Source organism: Mixophyes fleayi, chromosome 3, assembly GCF_038048845.1.
Source record: "Mixophyes fleayi isolate aMixFle1 chromosome 3, aMixFle1.hap1, whole genome shotgun sequence".
Taxonomy (NCBI): Eukaryota; Metazoa; Chordata; class Amphibia; order Anura; family Limnodynastidae; genus Mixophyes; species Mixophyes fleayi.
The window spans coordinates 108,581,530-108,607,269 of record NC_134404.1 but is presented as its reverse complement, the minus strand read 5'-3'; the positions used below and the strand labels follow the sequence as shown (position 1 = coordinate 108,607,269).

Below are 25,740 nucleotides of genomic sequence, written 5' to 3'. Positions count from 1 at the left end.
GGCCCTTTCCACCAGGAGGGCATACAAAGCAGTGTGGCAACAATAGGTTTTATTTTTAGGGTTTAAGTGACAGAGGAATACAGGTCAGCAACAGTGAATATTGGAAATTATCTGGCACAGTTGTAATGCAGGAACAATGTAGACAATGTTTATTAAGGGTGTGCCAAATTTGAGTGTGTCCGATTGCAGAGTGACTGCATTGAGCCTGTCTTAACTAAAGTTAACAGACACTGACACAAAATAGTCCTACACTCTACTCTAAACACACATAACTATTTTCTCTTCCAAATGCCCATATTACCTACAGCTACAAGAAACAGCTATAGGAACTAAATTTGGCCTAAAACATGAAAAGAGAACTCCATATATAGCAATAACCCTAAAACACATAGAACACATTGGTGCTGAAGTACAATTGTTGGATCACCATAGAAACTGCATCAGGACTACTTCTAAAAAAGCAGCTTGGTCCTATTTCAGTAGCTTAGCCAGGCTAACCCTCTCATAGACTTTAATAGTGGTTCAAGTACAGTGCGTCTTTATCACAGACTGTATTGTAGCTAACAGCCTAGCTGGGCACCACATTGCTTTCACTGTACTGAGTTGCAGTTGGCCTGGTACCTGCATCAGTACCACTAGAGAAACTTGGCCTGTGAATGTTTTTATACAGCTTAGCCCAGCTAGAGAATAAAGCTATATTAGATATAACGGTTGAGGGTTATTAAACACTGAGATGCTGCTGGGGCATGTTTCAAGTTAGGTGACCAATTGGGTGTTGATTTAATTGTTATCAAGTATATTAAGCTTTTGTTTACAGTTGTTCATTGCCTTCTGTAATAAAAATACAGTTGTATAATCACTCCCTCTTTTCCTGATCCTGAACCCCTTAATACCATGGTTACCCTGTGAGCTTTCGCCCTAACACCTTGGTATCTGTTAGAAACTTACCTACTCTTGTGCTGCTGATTCCTCTGTCTCTGTGTACAGCTCAGAACTTCCTGGTTCAGGCGGTCACATGATCAGAGCTAGGAGGCAGCATATGCAATCTGCAGAGGATATAAGGCTCACATTGACATTGCAGCTGTGTCAGAGCAACAGATGTAAGGACCATAATCCCTTACCTTTACAGTGTTACTGACAGAGTTAATATACCACTATAAAATAAAGACACAGAGACTTGTTTTGGCTAAAATGAAAGGTCAGCAATTTATTGAGATTATCAATATATTGAGAAGAGGTGGCAAATATAAGCAGACCAATCAGCCCCTATGTCACACCCATGAGCTATAATCTCCGCCCCAATAGATTGGGTACGGCTGAGGCACGCCCGCCTAAGCGAAGCTCCATAACCCCGAAGGGTTATTCTCACTAATTGCCCAATCCCTTTAGGGGAGAGTCCTACCACGTCTTGAATGTGACCAAATTGTCCGCTGACTGGCCTGCTTACCGCCACAGCTGGGTTCCCGCTAGGAAACCGAGCCCGCCACCAACTGACCTCTCATAGCCAAAGCACTGAAACTCTGCTCTACAAAATCCGACAACCATGTATCTGACAAATGTACCCAGATGAGGTGCCCCACTGACCCATGAAGCTTAATTACCCCCTTGTCTGCTTGGATACTACTATGGGTTCCAGACCTTACCCTTACCCAAGTCATTGCCCCCGGGGGGGTTATAAGAAGGGCACCTAAATCTCACTTCGCTATCCATTAGAACCTTTAATAACGGCCCCCTGTGTCCTATCCACCAAACTTGCCTGGGGGGGTCTGGATTGAGATGCGCGTCAACAAGAGACGTAATACACACTTAATGAATAGCGGACAGGCACACCACTGTTTGTGCGAGATGGGGTGACCCATGCAGAGGTAAAACCAGAAACCCCGGGGTGCCAAAAGCCAATCAGGCCCCTGGAGAAAAGAAAATGGCAAACCCTCTGCGCCTCCTTTCAACAAGATAAGCAACCTATGTCATGGGTCAACCTCCCGAAATAGCAGCGATACGCTAAAGTTCAATAGGTGGACGAACATATTTCCTAAAACACTTTGACTTCCACCTACCCAACGCCATAATAGACTGTTCTGAATTGCTTACTTCAGCCGCCACTGTAACTGCTCCTATTCTGAAGGAATGAGTCCCATAACATACGGTATTCAAGCCAGGCTTCGCAGTGCACTACTTAAAGACAGCTGAACACTAGTACTTTGCAAGGGGGTACCCATCTCGGTGTCTAAGCCAATAACCACCAGGGGGGGGGCATGTCCGAATACAACCTAGCAAGCTCAATTGGACAAACTACCCTGTCCCTGCTGCGATGTAAGGAAATCCACCGCCCTCTCCCCAGCGGATCTGTCTTTGATCCATGTATTTTACACGCCATGCTATCGCTCTTACCACAACATTCTTGCAACATAACCCTGACCCGATCGCCAGTGTGGAGGGCGCCACCAATTCACTTATTCTGAATGTTCCGAAAAAAACCCATAGAAAACGACAACCTAAACAAAGCAGCCTCAAAAGCATCGCTAGCTACTGCCGGATTGATGTTCACAAGACCGGCCAACAATCTCTGTCAATGGGCCTACGTCTGACTTCCACCGCAGGAGGAATTCACCCCTAATGCCCTGCAAGCCAAACCCTGCTTGGCAACATCCTGACCACCGTGCACTGCAGAAAGAAGTAAATACCTGCCAAAGCTGAAACCAAATAGGGCTTCGATTTACCCACATGAAAACAATGCCACACAAAAAACAGTATACACTGCTGATCAGGCTTACTTTCGGTCTCCCTTGATGAACAAGACCCTCCCCAGGACTGCCAAGCCAACTGATATTTCTACAAGGTACCCGTTGCTATCGTATGTTTTACAAGGTCCACTATACCGCCTTATAAACTGCCAGACAAAACCAGGGCATAAAACTCCAATCACATTAGCAACAGAGGCTAGCGGACGAATAGCATGCACTACCCCCAAATTATCACAACCGGAAACTATATTCTTATCGCTGTGGCGATTACATCACGATTCCATTGCTACAATTGGGAACAACTCCAGAAACCAGACATTCCTCATGAAACCTTCTTGACGCCACAAAAGGGGCCACTCGGTCGCATGCTACTCCCCATCCAGGTAAGCCTCAAACCCATATGAAGGGAAAAATAAGCCAGCGCTCGGTATATCCCACATTATATATGGTACCAGCTGCTTGGCAATAAGCCCGCGCTCGGTATATCCCATATTGTATGTGGTACCAGCTGCTTGGCAATATAAATGCCCATATATGTATACAAAACAAAAAGAAATTTGTCAGCGCTTATCCTTTAAACTGCTTATTTGTGTGTGTCTAGCAAAATGAAAACATGAGGTATTAGTTCATATTTTGATCTAAAGACTTAAGCCTGCATCCCAACGTCAAGTGTACCTCATTATATGCAGGTCCTACACTGACCTATATGCTTTAACACTATTAAAATGCAGTTAAAATCAGATGCACTCACCTCCCAGGTATAAGGGTTTACATCTAGCAAAGGCTGGCTTGTGAGCCACACCCAAATGTGTCTTAAATAGGCTTGATGGACAGCTGCTATGACAAAAAGGCAATATTTTGAAACAAAACAAGAGAAAAATAAGCCCGCGCTCGGTATATCCCACATTATATATGGTACCAGCTGCTTGGCAATAAGCCCGCGCTCGGTATATCCCATATTGTATGTGGTACCAGCTGCGTGGCAATATAAATGCCCATATATGTATACAGAACAAAAAGAAATTTGTCAGCGCTTATCCTTTAAACTGCATATCTGTGTGTGTCTAGCAAAATGAAAACATGAGGTATTAGTTCATATTTTGATCTAAAGACTTAAGCCTGCATCCCAACGTCAAGTGTACCTCATTATATGCAGGTCCTACACTGACCTATATCCTTTAAACACTATTAAAATTCAGTTAAAATCAGATGCACTCACCTCCCAGGTATAGGGGTTTACATCTAGCAAAGGCTGGCTTGTGAGCCACATCCAAATGTGCCTTAAACAGGCTTGATGGACAGCTGCTATGACAAAAAGGCAATATTTTGAAACAAAACAAGAGAAAAATAAGCCCGAGCTCGGTATATCGCACATTATATATGGTACCAGCTGCTTGGCAATAAGCCCGCGCTCGGTATATCCCATATTGTATGTGGTACCAGCTGCGTGGTAATATAAATGCCCATATATGTATACAAAACAAAAAGAAATTTGTCAGCGCCTATCCTTTAAACTGCATATCTGTGTGTGTCTAGCAAAATGAAAACATGAGATATTAGTTCATATTTTGATCAAAAGACTTAAGCCTGCATCCCAATGTCAAACCCATATGAGCCAGCCTCATCCTTAAACAAGTGCAGCTCCACATTATTGGCGACAGGCAACATCCACAAACCCCATTGAAGTTCACCAAAACAAAAGCCACATGACCAGATCGTCCCTAATCTCCTAGGATAGCCTAACCAGATAACAAGCTTATGTACCCAACTGTAGCTCTCTCCACTTCCTGCAAAAACCCTACCCAGGGGGATAACACGACAAGCAAAGTTAAGTAGACCAAGCAAGGATGGAACGTGCTTTAACTGAGCCTTACTCTTGCCCTGCAACGAGACAATGACACCCTTCCACTCAGCCACTCTCTCCCTGGGCAACCTACAGCACCCTGCTCCGGTGTCAATTCCACTACCCAGGTATGACAATCTCTCTGACGGACCTTCCGATTCATCCGCCGCCACGGGAACTCCCATAATTCTAACCTTGACTGAGCGGAAAACAACAATTCCTGACACACCGTGGACCCACTTGGCCCAATGAACAAGAAATCATCCAGGTAATGGGCCACCGTTTGATGCCCCGTCCCCGTAACAACACACCAATGGGGAAAATTGCTGAAACACTCAGACATTGAACCTCCCATAGACAAACATTCATCCACATAATAGCCATCTGGCAAACGAACACCCATGTATTTACAAAATGCAAGCAAAGGCGGAACCTAAATGCTGACTCATTATCCAGCTTCGCCAACAACGCCCCGGCCCCGCAGTGCTGGACTAATAACAACGCGTCCCCAAAGGATTGATACACCACCGAGCACTCAGATTCCGCAATCACGTCATTCATGGACATACCATGTGGGTTAAACAGATGCTGTATCAGCCTAAAGTTACCCACCTCCTTCTTTGTTACTACACCCACCGGGGAAATGACCAAGCCCTGAACCGGGAACGTGGTGGGGGGGTGGGGGGGGGGCGGTCGGAGAGGGACCGCACATTCTACACAACTCATCCTCTTTATTCACTTTCTCCTGCCCAAACAAAGGCAACTCTAGAGCTCATTTTAGATTCATGGGAGACCACGTATGTACAGATCCACTTACCAACAATTTATACCCATCCTTAAAACCAACCCTTAAAAACTATGAATCTGGACTATTGGGGTACCAACCTAGCCGTTTATCCAGTTCAGACAATGCAATAGGAGAAAAGGCCTTAACTCGCATGAGCACTTGCGGTGGGTCTATCTGTGGCACCTGGGCTGCTCCTCCTAGGACATTCCCTTCTGGGATGCCCTCCTTCATACGCGGCACAGGCATGCTTAAGCCTACAGGCCGCTCCTCTGTCACACTGACTCTCGTTATATGCAACACATCTCCCTCAAAAGGGCTGGGCCAAACTGTTTGGGAGTTGCCATAACCTTACACCAAATCCATCATTAATAAACCATCTTGTTTCCTGTGAAATGTCTCCGCATGTTACCTCTGGAGTGGGTATACATCCCCTGTATCAAGAGAATGCGTTTTATAATGTTCCTGCGCCCCTCCGGCCTACGCACGAATAACAGGCTGCAGACACCAGGAAACCCTCCAAACAATTGGCAAAACTCCCATAAACCTCCTTACCCATGCCAGAGTGTGACATTGCTGCTGCCAAATCGTCCTTAACTTTGTTGGTAATGGCAAACATATATGAAAAAAAGGCCCGTACGTATCTGTCACGCACCCTGCTCCAAACAATTGGCAAAAATCCCATCAACCTCCTTACCCACGCCAGAGCGTGACATTGCTGCTGCCAAATCGTCCTTAGCTTTGTTGGTAATGGCAAAAATATATACAAACCGGCCGTGCATATCTGTCACGCACCCTGCTCCAAACAATTGGCAAAACTCCCATCAACCTCCTTACCCACGCCAGAGTGTGACATTGCTGCCGCCAAATCGTCCTTAGCCTTGTTGGTAATGGCAAACATATATACAAACCGGCCCGTGCGTATCTGTCATGCACCCTGTTTCTCATGTCCAGCGGGACTGCTGTATTGGAACAGCGCACCACATCATCACCTGTCAACCTGTTATTGAGGCTGTTATTCACCACCACCGCTCCCCGGCGGGTACCACTCAACTTCCTCTTCAGCAGCCTTATCCACCTTGTGTCCAAACTCCTGGACCTTGCTGGAACCTCACTCTCTGAGAAAGAAGAGCCGGACTCAGAGCTCATGCTCGACATCCCACTGGCATGCTCACCGACTGGCTCGCAGCCACCACCGCTCGCTCCTGGTGATGTTCCTGCCACGGCCGTAGTGGCGGCTTCCGCATAAGAAGCGCGCCTGGATCCCCGGCCCGATAACGTATGTCTGGTCAAACCTGCAGAGGAGGAAACAGAAAGAGAGCTCCCTGGACCAGGAACTGAGGCCCCTGCACGCAATGACCGTTCCGAATTATGCTCTAATAATCTGGGCTCAAGAGCCATAACCGCACCAGCTTGCTGGGTGGGCTTAACTACCTTTTTGAGGCGACCGCGCAAGGGGGGGATGCCTTGAGAACCCATCAGGGAGGACATGTGACCCTGCCCTGAACCGGGCCCTCCGACCACTATCTGCACGTTCCGATGCCCCATAAGGGGCTAATGCGGAGGTGTGCGTGCCATCCGACCCTGAGAGAACGGAAGCATTGGAAACTGTGGGAGCAAAGGCACCTATGGTTAACTGTAAGAACTGGGACAGGTAGGAACAGAAAAAATAAGGAGCATAGGCAGGAGATGGGGGGTTAAACAGGAAGGAAGGGGGATTGAATAATGAGGGGGGGATTGAAGAGGTGAAAGAAACTGACGTGGGAGGGAGTGGGGGGAATGTCTCTGCGGGGGGCGGAGAGAGTACCCCCACTGACCATTGGGGGGGAGGCCTCTGTAGGCCTGCAGGGGGTAAGGGACTGCCCATACTGAGGGTCGCAGGTATGGGGTCCCTGCTAATATGACTCCCGCCCCCTCCCGCTATGCTGCCCAACTGGTCTAGGGGGGGTTTCTGTTTGCTATGCTTTGCCGCTGGTGTCAGAGGAGTGGGGCGCTATTGGGGGTTCCTGGGGCGCCCCTACCTAAAATGGCGGCGGTGACAACTAGCTTTCATCAGTGGGGTACCATGGAATATGTATATGGGACCTGGCTTGGGGGTGGTGTGTTGTGCTTGACTGCTGTTATACCTGTGACAGTAACTGCTATTAGTATTATATTACGCAGTTATACTGGAGGTGTTTAGCAATGTAGTACTGGAATAGACCTATGTGCTTTGGTGGGAAGGATGCATGCCACCAATTATGAAAGCCATTAATGCAGCACTTTATAATTGTTGCAATCTCTTATACCACACATCTATATCCACTGTAATCCCATACAGTTTCTGACTATACCAATTCAGTGCCAAGTCTGTTGGTAGAATGCCGGGAATATCGTTTTCTTACCTCCTGCTGAATGCCCCATAAACTGTCCCCAGGATATCTTAAATAGAAACTCATAGAGGAGATGAGTGAGCTATTCAACGCGGGGCCATAATCATTGTTGGCAGCGGGGAAGGTTGCGGGTGCTCCTGGAGCGTCCACATCTAAAATGGCCGCCGCTGTCCCTATGTCCATCCGCGCATGCGCGGCCGAAGGCGGCTGTGTCTGGGTGCTCGCGTCGCCGCGCATACGCAGTGGCGATGCCAGCCGCCGTAGATGCGGACCGTTTGCCCGGTACTCGGGCCTCGGGGGTGGGGGGGTATATGTGGTGCTGCATCCAGAGTCGCCGCTGAGTAAGGCATTATAGGTAAGGAGGGGGGGGGTAAAAATAACTGGGGCGGATGTAAAGGAGAGAAAGTGGAGATGGGCTGAAAGGGGGATAGCAGGGAAAGGTAGGAATTCAGGGAATAGCAGGGGGAAAAGATGAAAGTTTGGAGGGAAATTGCAGCAGGAAGGAGAAAGGAATTCAGGTAGGATTGAGCAGACAGCTGGGGGACCCCAGGGGAGGACCACAAATACAACTATAATACAATACAAAACCAGCACAACAGCAGTGCAAAATTAACAGTAGTACTCACCAGCTCCTCAGAGAAGGCCAGACACTCCACCAAAAAATCTCCCCCGGCAACAGAGCAGGATAGACTCACTCCCAAACTCTCCAGACAGTGAAAGGGGAAAGCTGACTGCTGGTCCTGGGCCTTATCCTGCTTCCCCCACTACATTCCTGTAATCCAGCCCCCTACGTCCCTACTGTTTGGCTGCCCCCTGCCCCCCAGTGGAGTTAACTCTTGCTATACTGGTACTTTCTTTTTACCTGCCCCCTCAGCGTTTATGTTACCTCTGGCTAATCCCCGCCCTCTGTTATGTTTAGCTGATTCATAGGACTGTTGCTACACTAGTATATAATCTAGATGTTTAGTGCTACCACTCATGGGTCAAGACTGTAAGGGGGAGTCTATAGCTTCTTTATACAAACCCTGTGATATAAATATGTCCTTGTCAATAAGTAAACTAAACTTAGAGAAGTTCAATGTGCATTCTAATCAACTCAAGGAAGTAGACTAGTAGATTATACTGTAGAAATATCAAGAGAATGAGACTATGGTCTAATGAACTTGGGGTAAGGAGCCTACTATACGGTCTAAGGAATAAAATCATAAGTGTTGGTATTGGTGAAGTATATGATCAAGTATGGAGCATGCTAAAAGCTAGGTGGTAGGATGCAGCATGGTTTGAATACTAACTGATGGCATGTAAAAGGATTTATTGGGACTCTTCATCATGGCAACAATAATTTTAACTCACCACAAACTAAAAACAAGCTAAAACAAATTGTTTGAATCACTGAATCATAGTGTTCTACAGGGATGGATACAAAATAATTATATTTGTGAACTGTTTTCCACTAAGTGCTTATTGAACGCAATTTTTAATATTGCTGTATGTGCCATTTATAAAAGAACACATTATTACTGTATCCGTGTTAAACATTGTCATTTTTCCAATTTTATACTATACAAAGCACAAGATAAAGTTCATTATTTAAAGATCAACCAGTTTCTGGTACTGACTGGAAAGGTCTCAATCTTAATTGCAGTCAACTCTCCCACCCTGAGCAACTTGTTACTTTGGTTAAAATGATAGAAAGTAAATTATCATATGAAAGCATATTTTAATTTTACTTGATTAAAACTTTTGGTGTCCTGGTATTTTCATTTACATATTCATAGCCTTCTTCATATAATTCACTGTGGGGAGTTGTTCATTAGATTTTTTTAATGTGTTTTCATTGATTAGGCAAAATTATTAACACAAAGCTGTGCATTGATCCTTAAAATATTCATTACAATAGAGGGTTGTCAATGTATTTAATAGGGATTGTAATTGTTATCTAATGCATGAATCGCACAGCCCAAAGTATAGTCAAGAAAATGCAATCAGGTACCTACCTAAATGTTATATGTATGTTAGATCCTGTTAACCATGTGCATTTGTAAATGTGTTAAAGAAAATAACAATACAGTTTACATGAAAGATCTGAGCACATTTCTTGATTGATATTTTGACTCAAAGCATATTGTTTTGACAAACAGCACAATGATGTAAATAAGAAGCAATAATATCAAAGGAATTTAGCCTGAATGCTTGTCAGTTTATCTGCAGAGCTCACAAAGGTTTCAATTAACTTCTGCAAAACTAGTAGATGATATATGATTATGCAAATAAATGTGCCATGAGACATACATATGTGATTTAATTTCCAACAAAATAACTTATAGCCTAACAATTTCTTAGATTGGCAGAAACATTTAGAATGAAATAAACTGTTTTGACATGTTTATAAGCAATGTTTAAAATGTAAGTGGATATTTTAGAATATTTGCTTGTGTGGTGCTGCCATTACAGGATAAAGCAACACACCCATTCAATGGTTACTCCCTGTCTATGAGGTCAGCAGCAGCAGTAGGCTCCCCTATCTTGCAAACCTCATCAAAGTTTATTTTTTTGCAAGCACAAAAATGTGCATTCGCAGTGCACATGTTATTTTCACCTATTTTATGCAAATGTGCCAACTCATGCAGCGCACAGAATTTGCGTGCGAAAATGGAGGCATCTGCGAGTGTGTCATGGGAGGGGACCTGTGCATAGACTAGGGGCTAAATGTATCAAGCTGAGAGTTTTTTCCAGCAGCTTTGAAAAGTGGAGATGTTGCCTATAGCAACAAATTAGATTCTGGCTATCATTTTGTAGAATGTACTAAATAAATGATAGCTAGAATCTGATTGGTTTTTCAAACCCGCCGGAAAACTTTCAGCTTGATACATTTACCCTTAGAAGTCTGAATGTATTTAGTTACACACCCACATGCAAAAATGAGTTTTGTTTTACTTGATTAGATTATTTTCATGACATTCAGTCGTGTAAGCGCATATTTTGTGCACATCCCCTGGTTAACCAGATGCTTCAGAGCATATTCTTGGAAACTAGGCAACTGCTTATGCTTTTAATTGGATGCCTTTTGTACCCTACTGGTGCACTTCATCAATATATTTCTATGCATTTTTTTTCAAACACACATAAGTGCTATATGTAAACAATACCCGTTGTATCCTCGCACTTGTTTTTTATTTAAGACACAAATAAGACAATCAGTTTATTATGAGTAAAGAAGAAACGTTTAAATGAATGAAGATCTAGTGCTAAAGTGGTTATATGATGTTCCACAGATTAATATTCTTGTGGTAATTCCCAAAACTGTATAGGTGTATATTAGCAATCCTAACTGCCACTCTAAACCACCCATAATTGTATATTTGTAAGGCAAGAGCCATCATCTCCTTCTGAACAACATTCTACAGTAAACCTATGGCACTGAATGATCATATGTATGCACATGCTCAAAATTACACTAATAAAATTGCACTAGTGCGTCTTTCTATTATACTAGTTACTTTGTATGCTCTTCAGAACTGGGAACCCCCATTTCCTCTTGTTACTACTGTGTGTATTTCTCATATATTTCACACTTTTCACTTAAACGTAACTTGCAATGTTGTAAAGTGTTGCATACATTGGTGATACTACATAAATAAACTGTACCTACATGGATATTACAATTATGACATTAAGTCCTGCCCCACTTTCATTAAGGTGTTTATTAAGCCAGAAAAGTAAGAATACTGGGGTGCTGTCTTTATTTTGCTTGTCATATTTATGAGGTCATAGGTTATGGTTACATAGGTTCAAAATGTCATAGCCTGGGCCTTTAGCATGCCTGGAATATATAAATCACATCTAACTGTAAATAGTGGTATCACCACTTCCCAGTTGGTATTAAAAAAACAAGGCATCAGTTGTGCAAAGTGTGAAACACATTTAAGGTTGCCCTCTGTAGCTTAAAATACATATATTTTATGTATTCTGCACTACTCGAGGTACACAATTGTGACTAGGGGCCTGATTCATTAAGGATCTTAACTTGAGAAACTTCTTATTTCAGTCTCCTGGACAAAACCATGTTACAATGCAAGGGGTGCAAATTAGCATTCTGTTTTGCACATAAGTTAAATACTAACTGTTTTTTCATGTAGCACACAAATATCAACTTTAAATTTCAGTGTACAAATAAGTTATCAATTAAGTCACCACTTCTAAATTTCCACTTCAATTACTGATATTAAATGATAATGGTATAACTTTTGTTCTATCAACATCACAAATAACTTACTTCACTTGCTTAATGATAGCCCTTTTTCTCAAAGCCTTTACTCAAATGTGTAAAATCCTGACCAAACATAACCAACATTTAATTACATTAAATAATTAAATTCATTGTTCAGGAACCCCTTTTAGTAAGATATGAATTAGTCCCTATAAGTGTAAACATAATAAACTATTTTTCACCAATGAACATTTTGACTTTGTCCTAAAAATACTAATACTAAAATACCATACAGTGACACAGGTGTTAAACCACTGGCAATAGTCTTATACAATCTCAAAACAAAATTACTTCAACAGAATAGTAAAACTATTTTTCCAGGAAAGTAATTCTTTTGCAAAGAAGTAAACTTAAAAGATTAAATATTCCATACAGTTTGAAAAAAATTAATAATAATACACCACCCCCGGAGTATCGCAACCTATATGTATGAACATCTTTGGTGCCTTCTAGTGGAAAATAATATTATAATACTTTACATTAGTTGTGTTAATACTTATATTAACAGCTATAAAGGGTAATCTTACATTTTTCAGCTTCTGATATCACTAGTCATCGTCATCATATTTTTCATTATGGTGGCCATATCATACTTCATTATTGTGTACCTCTCAACTGTCCCGATATCAGTGGGACAGTCCTGATTTTAGGGCTCTGTCCCGGTGTCCCACCCGGGGAAATGTTTGTCTTGCAGTTGGGAATGTTGGGGGAATGTAGTTATGTAATGGGCAGCCCTCAGGGAGGAGTGACCACAACCTCAATGTGCCACGACTAAGCCTCCTCTGTGACATAGTCATGCCCATGTCCCGCTTTTGGGGAGAGACTTGCACTCATGGGCTCCTAAAGACTACACCTTCCAGAAGACCACATAGGCAGGAAGGAAGGAACTAGGGGTGGAGCTGCAGCAGAAAGGGTGGGAAACATAGTTGCCAATTCCGCTTATAACAAGCAGAATTGGGCTTGTTGTTTTCCCCAAGTTGCGGGTTTCAATTGCTGGTCGCGGGTTGCGGGTTTTTGGGCTTTACAATACACGTGTGTCAGAACCTTAATTTTTATGCCTTCCCAGCTATTTCCTCCATTCCACTTCATCCTCCTTCCTAAAAGGAAACTTCCTGTGTCAATCACGCAAACACCCGCCTCCCCCTAATGACTGAAAGTAATGTGAGAAGAGATGGGCTGGGCAATGTACTAAGGCAAATTTTGATTGGCTGCTTTGTTGTCAGTGGCTCACCAGGAAGACGGATCTGCAACAACCTGCTGAAATAAGTGCTGCAATTATAGCAGGTAACACCGCAATATACCACCCTCCCCTCCTATTCAGTAAGCTGCTGATGTCAGATGACTGCTTTCAGAGCCCTTTCTTACACTGTTATATTATGGGGCTGTATGGTATAGACATACCACTATCCTTGCATACATTATACTCAATTCACATATGTTGTGGATCTAGCCTTTTTTTCTTGCCGGGGCGATGCTGTGGTGTAATTATGGTTAACAAGAAACTGTGTGCATTTGGGGATGATTATTGAACCTGCAGCCACATCGGTTTCCCCCGTTTCAAAAGGGTAATTTACAGCATTTGCTTCTTCTTTTGCCATAGCAGTGTAGAAATCTGTTCTCTTGTGTTTATAAAGGTTTTCTAAATGGAGATTCAGTGTAGAAATTAGTGTTATAGAAAAGGACGGTCCCCTGTAAATTGGGCTTTCTTTTGGGCTTTTTAGGATTGGTTTGGGCTTGTTTTTCACTAAACGGTTGCTTGTTTTTCATTTCAGAGTTGGCAACCCTGGTGGGAAAGTAAGGGCAGGAGGCCTGCAGCAGTCTGGGAGAGGAGAGAAGACTGTGTGTGGGAGAACAGCACATTTTCACAGAGAGCTGGAGACATCAGTGTGGAGATTAGAGGTAGGTCTGAAATCCAAGCACTGTTTCCACTGTGAAAGCAGAGTGCCCAAGCAACAAGTTGAGTTGAATGCGGGAGAAATAAACAGTGGGGAGAGGAAAACAGCAGAGGAGGTCACCGGCCTGCTACCAACCTAAGTATCAGTGTATTCAATTGCTTATTCATCAAGCAAACCTGGCATTCATTCAAATTGTCATAGTGCTTTTATTGAATTGCTGCAAAATTAGGGCAGAGTTAGAGGCGTTGAGACAAGAGGATGTCTGTAGAACTACATAGATCAGCACATCAAAGTATGTGTGAAGAGAAACACTGAGTTATATAAGGATAATTTTCCTGTCAAGAGTCTAATAGTTACTGTGAACCACTATTACAGTTTCCCTTGCTATTCAGAGTGGATGGCGCAGTCTATATTTCAAGGAGGGACTCAAATTATACTTGCAGGACCATCAGTGTTAGATTGAACTGTATTAGCTGCTACCTACACCAATGGTAATCATTTTACCAATTACCACAAACCCTACAAGCAGAATCCCTACAAAAAAATCTGGTTGAAAAAAAACGACTGCAATATAATACAAAATCGAAGCTGCACATTTCCGATGCCACCAGCATGCTGGCAGGAACTCATTCGGAATATACAGCTTTCTGGCAGTTGACTTTGACGTCAATTAACAGTGCGGCCTAGATAAATGTTCATTTAAAGCAGCAATGTAGGTTAACTGTTTCATTAAACACTTTGTAGGGATCCTGCTTGTTGGGTTTGTGGTAATCGGCAAAATGTACCCAACCCACAGACACAGACTGTTCCAATTCACTGGAGTGCTGTTTGACTAAAGAGTTCCTATTTTTCAAGTGCTGTTCTGTTCACGTTATTCTTACTGCACCAACAAAAGAAAGTGCTCCAACATGATAATTGTATTTTATACAGTGAGATGCCATTCATGGTGTATGGCTGTATGTACAGGGACATATGAATCACTTTTTAGAGTGTTGTTTCTTATACAATCTTATGTTTCTTATATGCTATTTCCGTTTGAGTCTGATACAAATCGAGTCATATTTACATGTCTATTGTTAGCTTAATTATGAAATTTATATTTTAAGGGATCAGTTAAGTTGAGTTCGCCAGATGTACCTCCTATATTATATTTTTAAATTTGTAACTTGAAGCTCTCAATAATTGCTATTCTAACTCAGATGTCATTGTTTTTATTGCACCCCTTTGCTATATTTGAACCTGTGCCTATCACATTGTTAAATTGCTGCTAATCTGTTATATTTTACATTTGTATTTCTATTTTTGCTATAAAGTAGTGATTGCCATTTTTAGTATTGCACTTAATAAATGTGCCAGCTGGTTTCAGCACCCAATCCATTGTGTCTGAATTAATTGTTTTCAGATGGTGTAAAGAAGGATTTCCCTGAATCAATCCCTGGTGGGCAGAAACCCATCTATCATCAGGAAGCACAGTGAAGATTCAGGTGGGGGCACAGTCACAATGTCAAAGGTGTGAAAGAGAAGACAGATACATCCACGAATCACCATCTCCTCGCTACTACAGAAAGGGAGTATGAGCAGGTGTTACATATCCCAGAGAGGGATCAAGGCTCTGTAATATACTTCACTTTTATCCACGCTGTGTTTTAACAATAGTCATAGCTACACTGATTTATATATGACTTTCTATTCTATATTTCTCTCAGTCATATATTTCTCTGGACCCAATCACCCAGCATCATGATATCAGAATTTACGAATTAGGATATATTTTATTATTATATATTTTATTTATATTCATATTACTTGTGTATCAGCTCTAATAAAGCAGACAGTGTGGGTTATCAGTGGTAATGTTGCAATCACCTAATATGAACGTATGTTGGTCAAAGGTCAGGTAATAGGTAAGCCAGGCAGCAAAGTTATGAAGGAAATGGGAAAGTGGACCAAAGGGAGAGAATAGATGAATGTCTGAACTTTGAAAGAAGAGAATCTGTCTGTGACTACCTGCTCTAGTTTCTGATCCCTAATCTGACTGACAACCTGCTCTGGTTTCTGATCCCTAATCTGACTGACAACCTGCTCTGGTTTCTGATCCCTAATCTACCTGACTACCTGCTCTAGTTTCTGACCCCTAATCTGGCTGACTACCTGCTTTAGTTTCTGATCCCTAATCTGGCTGACTACCTGCTCTGGTTTCTGATCCTTAATCTGGCTGTCTACCTACTCTAGTTTCTGATCCCTAATTTGGCTGACTACCTGCTCTAGTTTCTGATCCCTAATCTGGCTGACTACCTGCTCTAGTTTCTGATCCCTAATCTGGCTGACTACCTGCTCTGGTTTCTGATCCTTAATCTGGCTGTCTACCTACTCTAGTTTCTGATCCCTAATTTGGCTGACTACCTACTCTAGTTTCTGATCCCTAATCTGGCTGACTACCTGCTCTAGTTTCTGATCCCTAATCTGACTGACAACCTGCTCTGATTTCTGATCCCTAATCTGACTGACAACCTGCTCTGGTTTCTGATCCCTAATCTACCTGACTACCTGCTCTAGTTTCTGACCCCTAATCTGGCTGTCTACCTACTCTAGTTTCTGATCCCTAATTTGGCTGACTGCCTACTCTAGTTTCTGATCCCTAATCTGGCTGACTACCTGCTCTAGTTTCTGATCCCTAATCTGGCTGTCTACCCGCTCTAGTTTCTGATCCCTAATCTGGCTGACTACCTGCTATGGTTTCTGATCCCTAATATGGCGGACTACCTGCTCTGGTTTCTGATCCCTAATATGGCTGACTACCTGCTCTGGTTTCTGATCCCTAATCTGGCTGTCTAGCTACTCTAGTTTCTGATCCCTAATTTGGCTGACTACCTACTTTAGTTTCTGATCCCTAATCTGGCTGACTACCTGCTCTGGTTTCTGATCCCTAATATGGCTGACTACCTGCTCTAGTTTCAGATCACTAATCTGACTGACTACCTGCTCTGGTTTCTGATCCCTAATCTACCTGACTACCTGCTCTAGTTTCTGATTCCTAGTCTGGCTGTCTACCTGCTCTAAATTCTGATCCCTAAAATGGCTGACTACCTGCTCTGGTTTTCTGATCCATAATCTGGCTGACTACCTGCTCTGGTTTCTGATCCCTAATCTGATTACCTGCTCTGGTATCTGATCCCTAATCTGGTTGACTACCTGCTCTGGTATCTGATCCCTAATATGGCTGACTACCTGCTCTGGTATCTGATCCCTAATATGGCTGACTACCTGCTCTAGTTTCTGATCCCTAATCTGTCAGATTACCTGCTCTGGTTTTTTATCCCTAATATGGCAGACTACCTGCTCCAGTTTCTGATCCCTAATCTGGTTGATTACCTGGTCTAGTTTCTGATCCCTAATATAGTTTACTACCTGCTCTGGTTTCTGGCCCCAATTAAGCTGACTACCTGCTCTGGCTCTTCACTTCTGCTCAGGATTCATCTCCTGTTTTGGTTCCTGCATCTAAAGAACACTTTGTTGTGTAAGTATATTTTTTCAGCATTGCTTCCCTCTCCCTGCAGTGTTCTTTAGCCTCAGTGTCAGCTGCACACTACAATCAGTTCTCTGAGCTGTCATCAATTCTGCCCATCAGCTGTGCTTCATCAATTCCTCAGGCATCACACTTACATAAGCTACAGCTCATGTTACTTTCCATGTCACAGCCTTGCAGATTTCACATATTGCCATCCCGTATCTGCTTACCTTCGCTGGCATTACTGTTCCCTCAATCTGCAGACTTGAAATCAACTCCACTGTCTCAGCAGTGCAGCACTAGTGAACTTCAGACTTCTATCACTTACTCCAATGAATCAGCATATGTGTTCCCCAAGAGGAGATCAGCTTGTTTTGAGTTTATTTCCATGCTCTCTGTACAGTAGCCCTGACCTGAAATGAACACTTCAGTAAGATTAATCTAACAAGGAATTCCCAAGGAAAACAACAACACACTTGCAACAATAAATGTTAAGGATTGTTTATTGAAATTATTATTATTATTATTACTATTGTCGTAGATTTGTAAGGCGCCACAGTGCTCCGCAGCAAAACTTTATATGCCAAATGTTTAAAGAGTGGATGTGGGCTACTGTAATTGTTTTATGCAATGATATCTGTTTAACAATGTGTTTTAATGTTTTTAAGTAATGAGACTATATCGATATGCTTTGAACACATCCCTCCTGACGAAGTTATTGAGATTAAATGCATAGAGGGAGTAGACGCTGAATACCTGTTGTGAGAGCTGCTCGATCGATCCTACACTGGGGTTTGGAAAAGGAAGTGTAAGCCGACTTGTGAAATTTGACATGCTGTTTTAAATTTTTACTTCTGGTACGTGTATTACTGTGGTTTTAAGAAATTTTACTTTTTTGGTATAATGCACTATGGAAGCTCCCCTGTCTGTTTAACATTTCAGATATAAATGCATATACTTACATGCAAGGATAGCATAGCGATGCAGCTTGACAGTGTTAATAGTAAATGCAAAAGTCAAAAATTGCATTAACCTATTCATATAAAGTAAAGTGTAATTTTTAGTACACAATGCAGAAAAGTGTCTTAACTGTGCTATTAATAAATGTGACAGTCACATTTCCATATAATTAAGTACAAACATCTGCACCTCAAATATTTACTCCTTCAAAAATCCAGTGGGAGTCTTCATTGCTGCAGTAGTCCAAATGGAAATGACAAATAAGTAATTAGAATAGAGGGCCTAGACTTATCCTAATCTAGACCTGGAGCTAATGAGTTATAGTAAATCATTTGGAGGCGTCAATGTGCCAACAGCCAATCAGAAGCAACTGCATAGTGGTGCAGGTGTTGTCATCATCATTGTGTATTGTCACAAACGCCCAGCCTGTCCCAGATTCAGCAATCTCCACAGCTGGCGTTACCTTAGTCACTTAGCAATGAATACACAATTTATGCCACCACAAAGGATTTATTATGGTGTCCTTACGTTCATCAAAACAACGTATTAATGTTTCACACTTAAATCACATACACATGTAGCATGAGCCTCCCTGGGCTTCGTAAGTTCACTAAGAATCATGGAGAACACACAAGATTAACTTTATTTAATCTGAAAAATGGTTCCAAAGCTTAGTTACAAAAAATTAATAACAAGACATACAATATGTTACACAAATAAGTTTTATAAAATAAAATGGGAAATAAAACTACTTACTAGTTAAGACTTGGCGTGTGTGTGATGGAACACAAATAAGAAATATGAGACATTTCAGTAGTGATAGACCAACTGATGAAATGCACACTGTGATGTCTAAAGCAAACGGGCCTTTGGAGTTTAGCTGTCAAGAAGAAAAGATTGATCTTCCAAATGTCACAGGGCATTCAAAGTGAGCTAAGGATGTCCTGAGATCTGGAATGTTCACAGGACCTGAGTTCTCACCTCTGCTCGCTCGGCTTGGCTGGTCAGGTCCACATCCTCAGCATACCAAAAAAAGCTCCTCATAAATGCTTATCTATCTCTTTCTGGATAATTTCAAACACTTGCATAGGTTTAGACTCATGTCATCTAGCAAAGCACACGTTAAGATTACATTACAAGGTTACATACAATATACATTGTCATAGCTGAATATTAAGGAAAAATAACAATAATACATAATTGTCACATGTATCTTTACATAAAGCCTCTAGTTCCCACAAGAGTTATGGCTCCTAAGAGGCGCATCTGGGTATGCTTCCACATCTAATTATGTTGCTTCTACAGGGGACATCAATACTGAACTCAACTTACTGTTACACTCATGGGTACACTCAGTCTAGATTTGTGAGGGCCTAGCAAGGCGCGGAGTCTAACAGGCCCCTGGTCTTCACTAAGAACCACCGCAAGGTGAGATAGGCTTGGCTGCAAAGTGACTGCAGGTCGCGGCCCCTGGTTTGGCACCTAGACGTGAGCGGGACAGGAGAATATGACAACACAATGGAAATAGTAATCAGGTACCTTGAGGGGTGCAGTGCAGGATCACTGGTCGGGTAGCAGACGGCACACTGGATGAGCAGGAGAGTAGTCTGGTCACAAGCCGGTTCGATACACAGGTCAGATGGCAGTGGTACACAGGACTGAGTAGAAGAGTAGTCTGGTCACAAGCTGGTTCGGTACACAGGTCAGATGGTAGCGGTACAGAGGACTGAGCAGAAGAACAGTCTGGTCACAAGCCGGTTCAGTACACAAATCAGATGGCAGCGGTACACAGGACTGAGCAGGAGAGCAGTCTGGTCACAAGCCGGTTCAGTACACAGGTACCGCTGCCATCTTACACAGGTAAGATGACAGTGGTACACAGGTCCACGGAATTAACTAACAAGGAAGCCAAGCCTGGTACACAGGGAAAACAGCCAAGAGAGACACGCTGGAACACACAAGCGCAGAGTCAGGAGGGCTAACCTGTTGATCTGACACAGAAGTACGTCTATTCCTCCTTTTTATTTGAATTTCCCGCGGAGAAGTCAAGTGACGCCTCCGACGGGGAGTCACGTGATTCTCCTCACCACGGACAGGGCCGGATTAACCATAGGGCTAAATGGGCTACAGTCCAGGGGCCTATGGCATCCAGGGGGCCCTTGAAAGTGCTCAGCAGCAGTATTGATCGGTCGGGGGCGGGGGCGCCCCCGGTGCAATCAGTGCTGCTGAGCACTTTCACTGCGGTCCTTCTCCGGCGCGCTGTAGTCTCCTTACTGAGGAGATCTCGTGAGTCTCACTCTCACGAGATCTCCTCAGTAAAAAGCCTACAGCGCGCCGGAGAAGGAGGTAAGTGCCAGGGGGAGGGGGGGGCGCGGGCAGCTCGGATCACGGGGTGGGCTCCTCACGGGGAATGGAGGCCCCCTTAGCCCAGGGGCCTCCATTCCCTTAATCCGGCCCTGACCGCTGACCCGGAAGTACAGCTGACAGCACTGGATCGTGGGCAGGTAAGAGCTCTTACACTTACAATTGCCCGTCCCTGTTCTGCCTATCGAGTAATGAAGACACGCAAATCAAAGACACACACAAATATTTTTATGGACGCATTTTGGTGTACATGCGCAGGTCCATATCATAGCTGTCAGTCATTGTCTGGTCACACGGGATATCCTCCTCCCTTAAATCAAAGACAATCTCTCCACAAATCTTAATCATGCATAATACTCAAGTCTTGCAAAAATAATAATAAGATAACTTGCTGGTGATTAGTAGAAGGACTTCCTTTGATGTAGGGGAGGGGGAGGGACTACTGTCAGCAATGTAGGCTGTCTGGACTGTGAATATCTTAAATCAGAGTATGACTTACAGAACTGTTATAGACCTACTTCAATCAGCAATTATATATAGTGTGTTAGCATTCTAATGAGGTGTCTAAAAGAGGGAGTAAGCAGGAATCTATAAAAAAAAGATGTGAAGAAGCACAGAAAAAGATATATGGTACATTGTAAAAGTCTTCACACCCTTGACCAATTATCTCATTTCACCGAATAGCAAACCCTACAGTGAAATTTTGTCATCTGTGATATTTTTATTTTAAAACACTGAAACTCAAAATTAGTTGTCTTATTAATGTAACATTGTTGTATGTTACAAAACCATATTATGAATAAAGATAACTGAAATTTGCTGTTATGGATAAAAAGCCCCACAGCTAAAGAATCATTATTCAGGTTGCAAATTTGAAGGACAGCTGTAAAATCAAAGACTAAAGAACATTCTAAAGAATTTAGAGATAAAGTAATTAAAATGACTAAAGGAAAAAGATACAGTGAAACAAAAATGGACAAAGAAAAAGGTACAAATCAATATCCAAGTGTTTGGATGTCCCACTGTTGCTTCAATTATGCTGAAGTGGAAGCTACATCAAACCACCCAAACACTGCCTCAAAACTCTGTGCCAATCAAAAGGAATCTTGTAAGAGAAGCCACAGGGAGTCCATCAATCATGTTGCTGAGACTACAATAAAGGTGCATTGGTCAACAATAGTAAGAGCTCTGCATAACACTAGTACAGGAGGGAGGCACAAAAAAATAATTACTCAAAAGAAAACATGCTAAAGCTTCTCTGGAGTTTTTGAATAAAAGCATTACAGTGACCCAGTTCAGTCCATATCTACAGTGAAATATGATGGTGGTAGCATTCTGTTATGGGGCTGCTTCTCATTAGCAGCAACTAGGTATCTTGTTAAAATAGAAGGAATGGATGGTGTTACTTCATAAACAACAGTTCTTTCCTAGTTCACTTCCTACCTATCGAACAGCTTCTTTAGTGTTTCTACCTCTGGTACATCTTCCCCTCCACTCCCACTATCTGTTGGGGTCCCACAAGGCTCTGTTCTTGGCCCTTCACTTTTTCATTGTACACCTCTTCTCTTGGGCACTAATTCACTAATTCGGCCTTCAATACCACCTCTACGCTGATGACCCCCAAATCTATACCTCTTCCCCTGACCTCTCTCCTTCTGTATTATCTCATGTAACTAACTGTCTTTCAGCTGTTTTCACATGGATGTGCCACCGCTACCTAAAGTTTAACATGTCCAAAACAGAGATTATTATTTTCCCTGCTGCCAGAATCACCACCTTCCCTCAATTCTCCCTCGCTGTCAATAACACCACAATTTCCTCAGTCTCCCAAGCCCGCTGCCTTGGTGTCACACTTGACTCCGCCCTCTGCTTTATTCCTCACATCCAGACTCTCCCCCAGTCCTGTCAATTCCAACTTAAAAACATTGCTAGAATACGCCCTTTTCTACTCAACATGCTATCAAACTCTTATCTGTTCTCTCTTCAACTCCCGTCTTGACAATTGCAACCTCCTGCTATCTGGCATTCCTGACACCCATATATCTACACTTCAATCCATCCTAAATGCTGCTGCAAGACTGATCTTACTCTCTCACAGCTCACAGCTCACAGCTTCACATCTGCTGCACCACTTTGCAAATCCCTACACTGGCTCCCTGTGTCCTCCAGAATCAAATTTATATTATTCACCCTTTACTACAAAGCCCTTAACAACAACACCCCTGCATACATCTCAACTCTCATATAAAAATACACTCCCTCCAGACCTCTTAGGTCTACCTCTGACTTGTTCTTTGTTTTGTCTCTGGTAACCAGCTCTCACTCCCGCCTACAAGAGTTCTCTTGTGCTGCTCCCGACTTATAAGAAAATTTGTCAAGTGTCTGATCACTTTTGTATGGCACTATACATTATATACATAAACAAGATTGCATGGTTATGAAAAAGTGCATTTAATATATTACAACATTTATTGTTCATGATATTATCATTTTAAATAGTATGCTAAAAAAACAGATATGTTAGGCGAAGTCCCTGTGCTCTTCCGTCAACCAGGTGCATCAGGTCCTACCACCCAGCGGCCGCTTCAGCGCATGAGCAACGGGATGCTAGATTGACAGCCGGCGGCAGCAGCTTCCATCACCGCTGCCGGCACTTCCAATTTCCTTATAAGGGAGGCTCTGTGCCAGAGTATCAGATCTCCTCACTCTAGACTTGTATGTGCTCCAAGCATCTTTGTCTGTCTTTCTGGTTTTGGACTCGGCTTTCCTTGACTCTCCCTTTTGATTCTCCCTTTGGCTTGGTAACTTGCTCCTGTGTTTTGACTCCGGCCTGTCTGACTATTCCTGGTACTGAGCTGACCGCATGGCTTGACCTCGGCTCCCCTGACTGTCTGACTCCTCTCACCTACCTCACTGATTGCCCTCCTGGAGAACCGCGACCTGTGTGTTCCCCGCAGTTAATTCCAAACTCCCTTGCAGGGGTCCCTGATGAAGACCATGAGCACGTTAGACTCTGGACCACCAGATAGGGTAGTGCTAAAATCAGCATGTTGTTTAGCATTTGAGGCACAGTTGCTGACAGGATACAGTTAAATTAGATAACTAGAAAACCCTTTTTTTGATTGTCTGACTGGTCTGTGCATGTAGCGATGTATGCTGTAATGCATATAAAATTGTGACAGTTGAACAGTTTTGATGCATGCTGCTACAATGTGGTCTTTCAAAAAAGTCGAAGACATCATATTAGAAGAGTACTGGACAGATAAGGTAGGGTAAAACTTGCATTACTTTATTCACAACATTTTCTCTTATATGACACTTTACTGACATATATATGTTGTATGATGTAATTACAGCAGGGGATTACCTGCAAAGGAGTAATCTTATTTTAGAGATATGACTGATGCTTTCTTATGAAAGTGCTAGCCCACTGCTGCCTGGATGATTTTATAGGTTATTTAATCACAACCATATTTAGCTAGTAATATAGTACACCTCTATCTTACTCAAATTTGTACAGTGTTCACTTTAGTTTATTATTATTATTATTATTATTATTATTATTATTATTATTATTATTAGCATTCGTACTGTAGCTATATTTATTTCAATGAAAATAGTTTATCTGTCACAGGCAGAGCACATAATCGCAGGGGGAATGAATCCTCCACCCCTGCGATCGGATCCTGGTGCCTGGCTGTCACGGTGACAGCCAGGCTGAAGACAGAATAGCGGAGACCAGCGGCGGGCCCCAGGTAAGTATGTGTTGCTCATGGGGGGCCCGCTCATGGGGGGGGGGGGGGGCGGGTGGCACGGGGGCCCGTACTGGGCCCGGTTTTTTCTGAAGGTGGCCCTGGCTGTGACCATACAGTTTTATTGTATATCATTTTCTAAATTGCCTGCTATGAGACAATATGGTCTCATAAAAGTAAATATTAATTAAATGTTTTTCAGGTTAAATGGTACCCCACTTTCAGAGATTTATTCTGCACTAACAGTGATACAGTGCATAACAGAATAGACATTCAAAGTATTTAAAACAATAGTAACAGTGTCAATGTGGGGTATAGTGTCTTGAAAAAAATGTATCTAAGCACACACGAACTGTAAATTGTAACTGTAGAAAATAATAATTCCATTTTGTTACTTCCTGGAAAAGGTCTGAGGGTTATCTCAAAGAGCGTGTGGCAGAATGCCCAGGTAATATGGCCATAATGAATGAGAAAAACAAGCCTGATTATTACATTGTGAGTATGTTATTATGATAAAATAGAAACTCCACTTTTCAATGCAATGTTTTATACGAAATTAGTGTGACCTTCTTACTGGTCGAAAGGCAACTACTTTATATTTACTGCATATCTGCAACCTCCACCAAACATTCTTATTTTAAGTGAAGAGTAAGATGGTAATATTGTTGTTGTGTATCTCCTTACACCAGAATAGGCAGGGGTGGGATGAGCAGAGGACAGCAAGCATTGGCTGAGTCGAGTAAGGGCAACACAATTCGACCTGAAAATATCTGTAGATACTCCTTTTAGGAGGTGTATCTCTTGCGGGTGCTGGAGGGCTGGTTCAACAAGACGCAATCATGATTATGATCAGCAGCAATATCTAACGATCTCTGGATGGCTGATTGTGTATTGACTCTACAACTGATTGACCCTGTATTTCAATCATTATATGAAGTTGCAGCCGTCTATTTTGAATTGACATTTCCATTTGGACTACTGCAGGAAAGAAGATTCCCATTTTATTTTTAAAAGGGAAAACAACAGATGTTTGTATTTGAAATTGAATTAATTTGCTTTTTGTATTTTTTTTGTATTTAATTACATTTTATATGTAAAATTTGACTCACATTTATTAATTTCACTATCAAGATACTATTCTCTCTTGAGTATATGACACTTCATTACATTATCATATTTTGTACAATGGGGTTATTTACTGTCATGCACAGTACAGTCCCTCCTGCACTAAGTATGCCGCTTGATGTC

The 25,740-nt window shown here is 42.5% G+C and overlaps 1 long non-coding RNA gene across 1 annotated transcript; it reads left to right on the top strand.

Moving 5' to 3' along the window:
* The first annotated feature begins 13,231 nt into the window (after positions 1-13,231).
* Positions 13,232-15,499, top strand: LOC142142742 (uncharacterized). The gene is made up of 3 exons (XR_012689306.1): positions 13,232-13,297; positions 13,786-13,912; positions 15,311-15,499. It is a non-coding gene; the product is annotated as an uncharacterized LOC142142742 (long non-coding RNA).
* Positions 15,500-25,740: the final 10,241 nt, after the last annotated feature.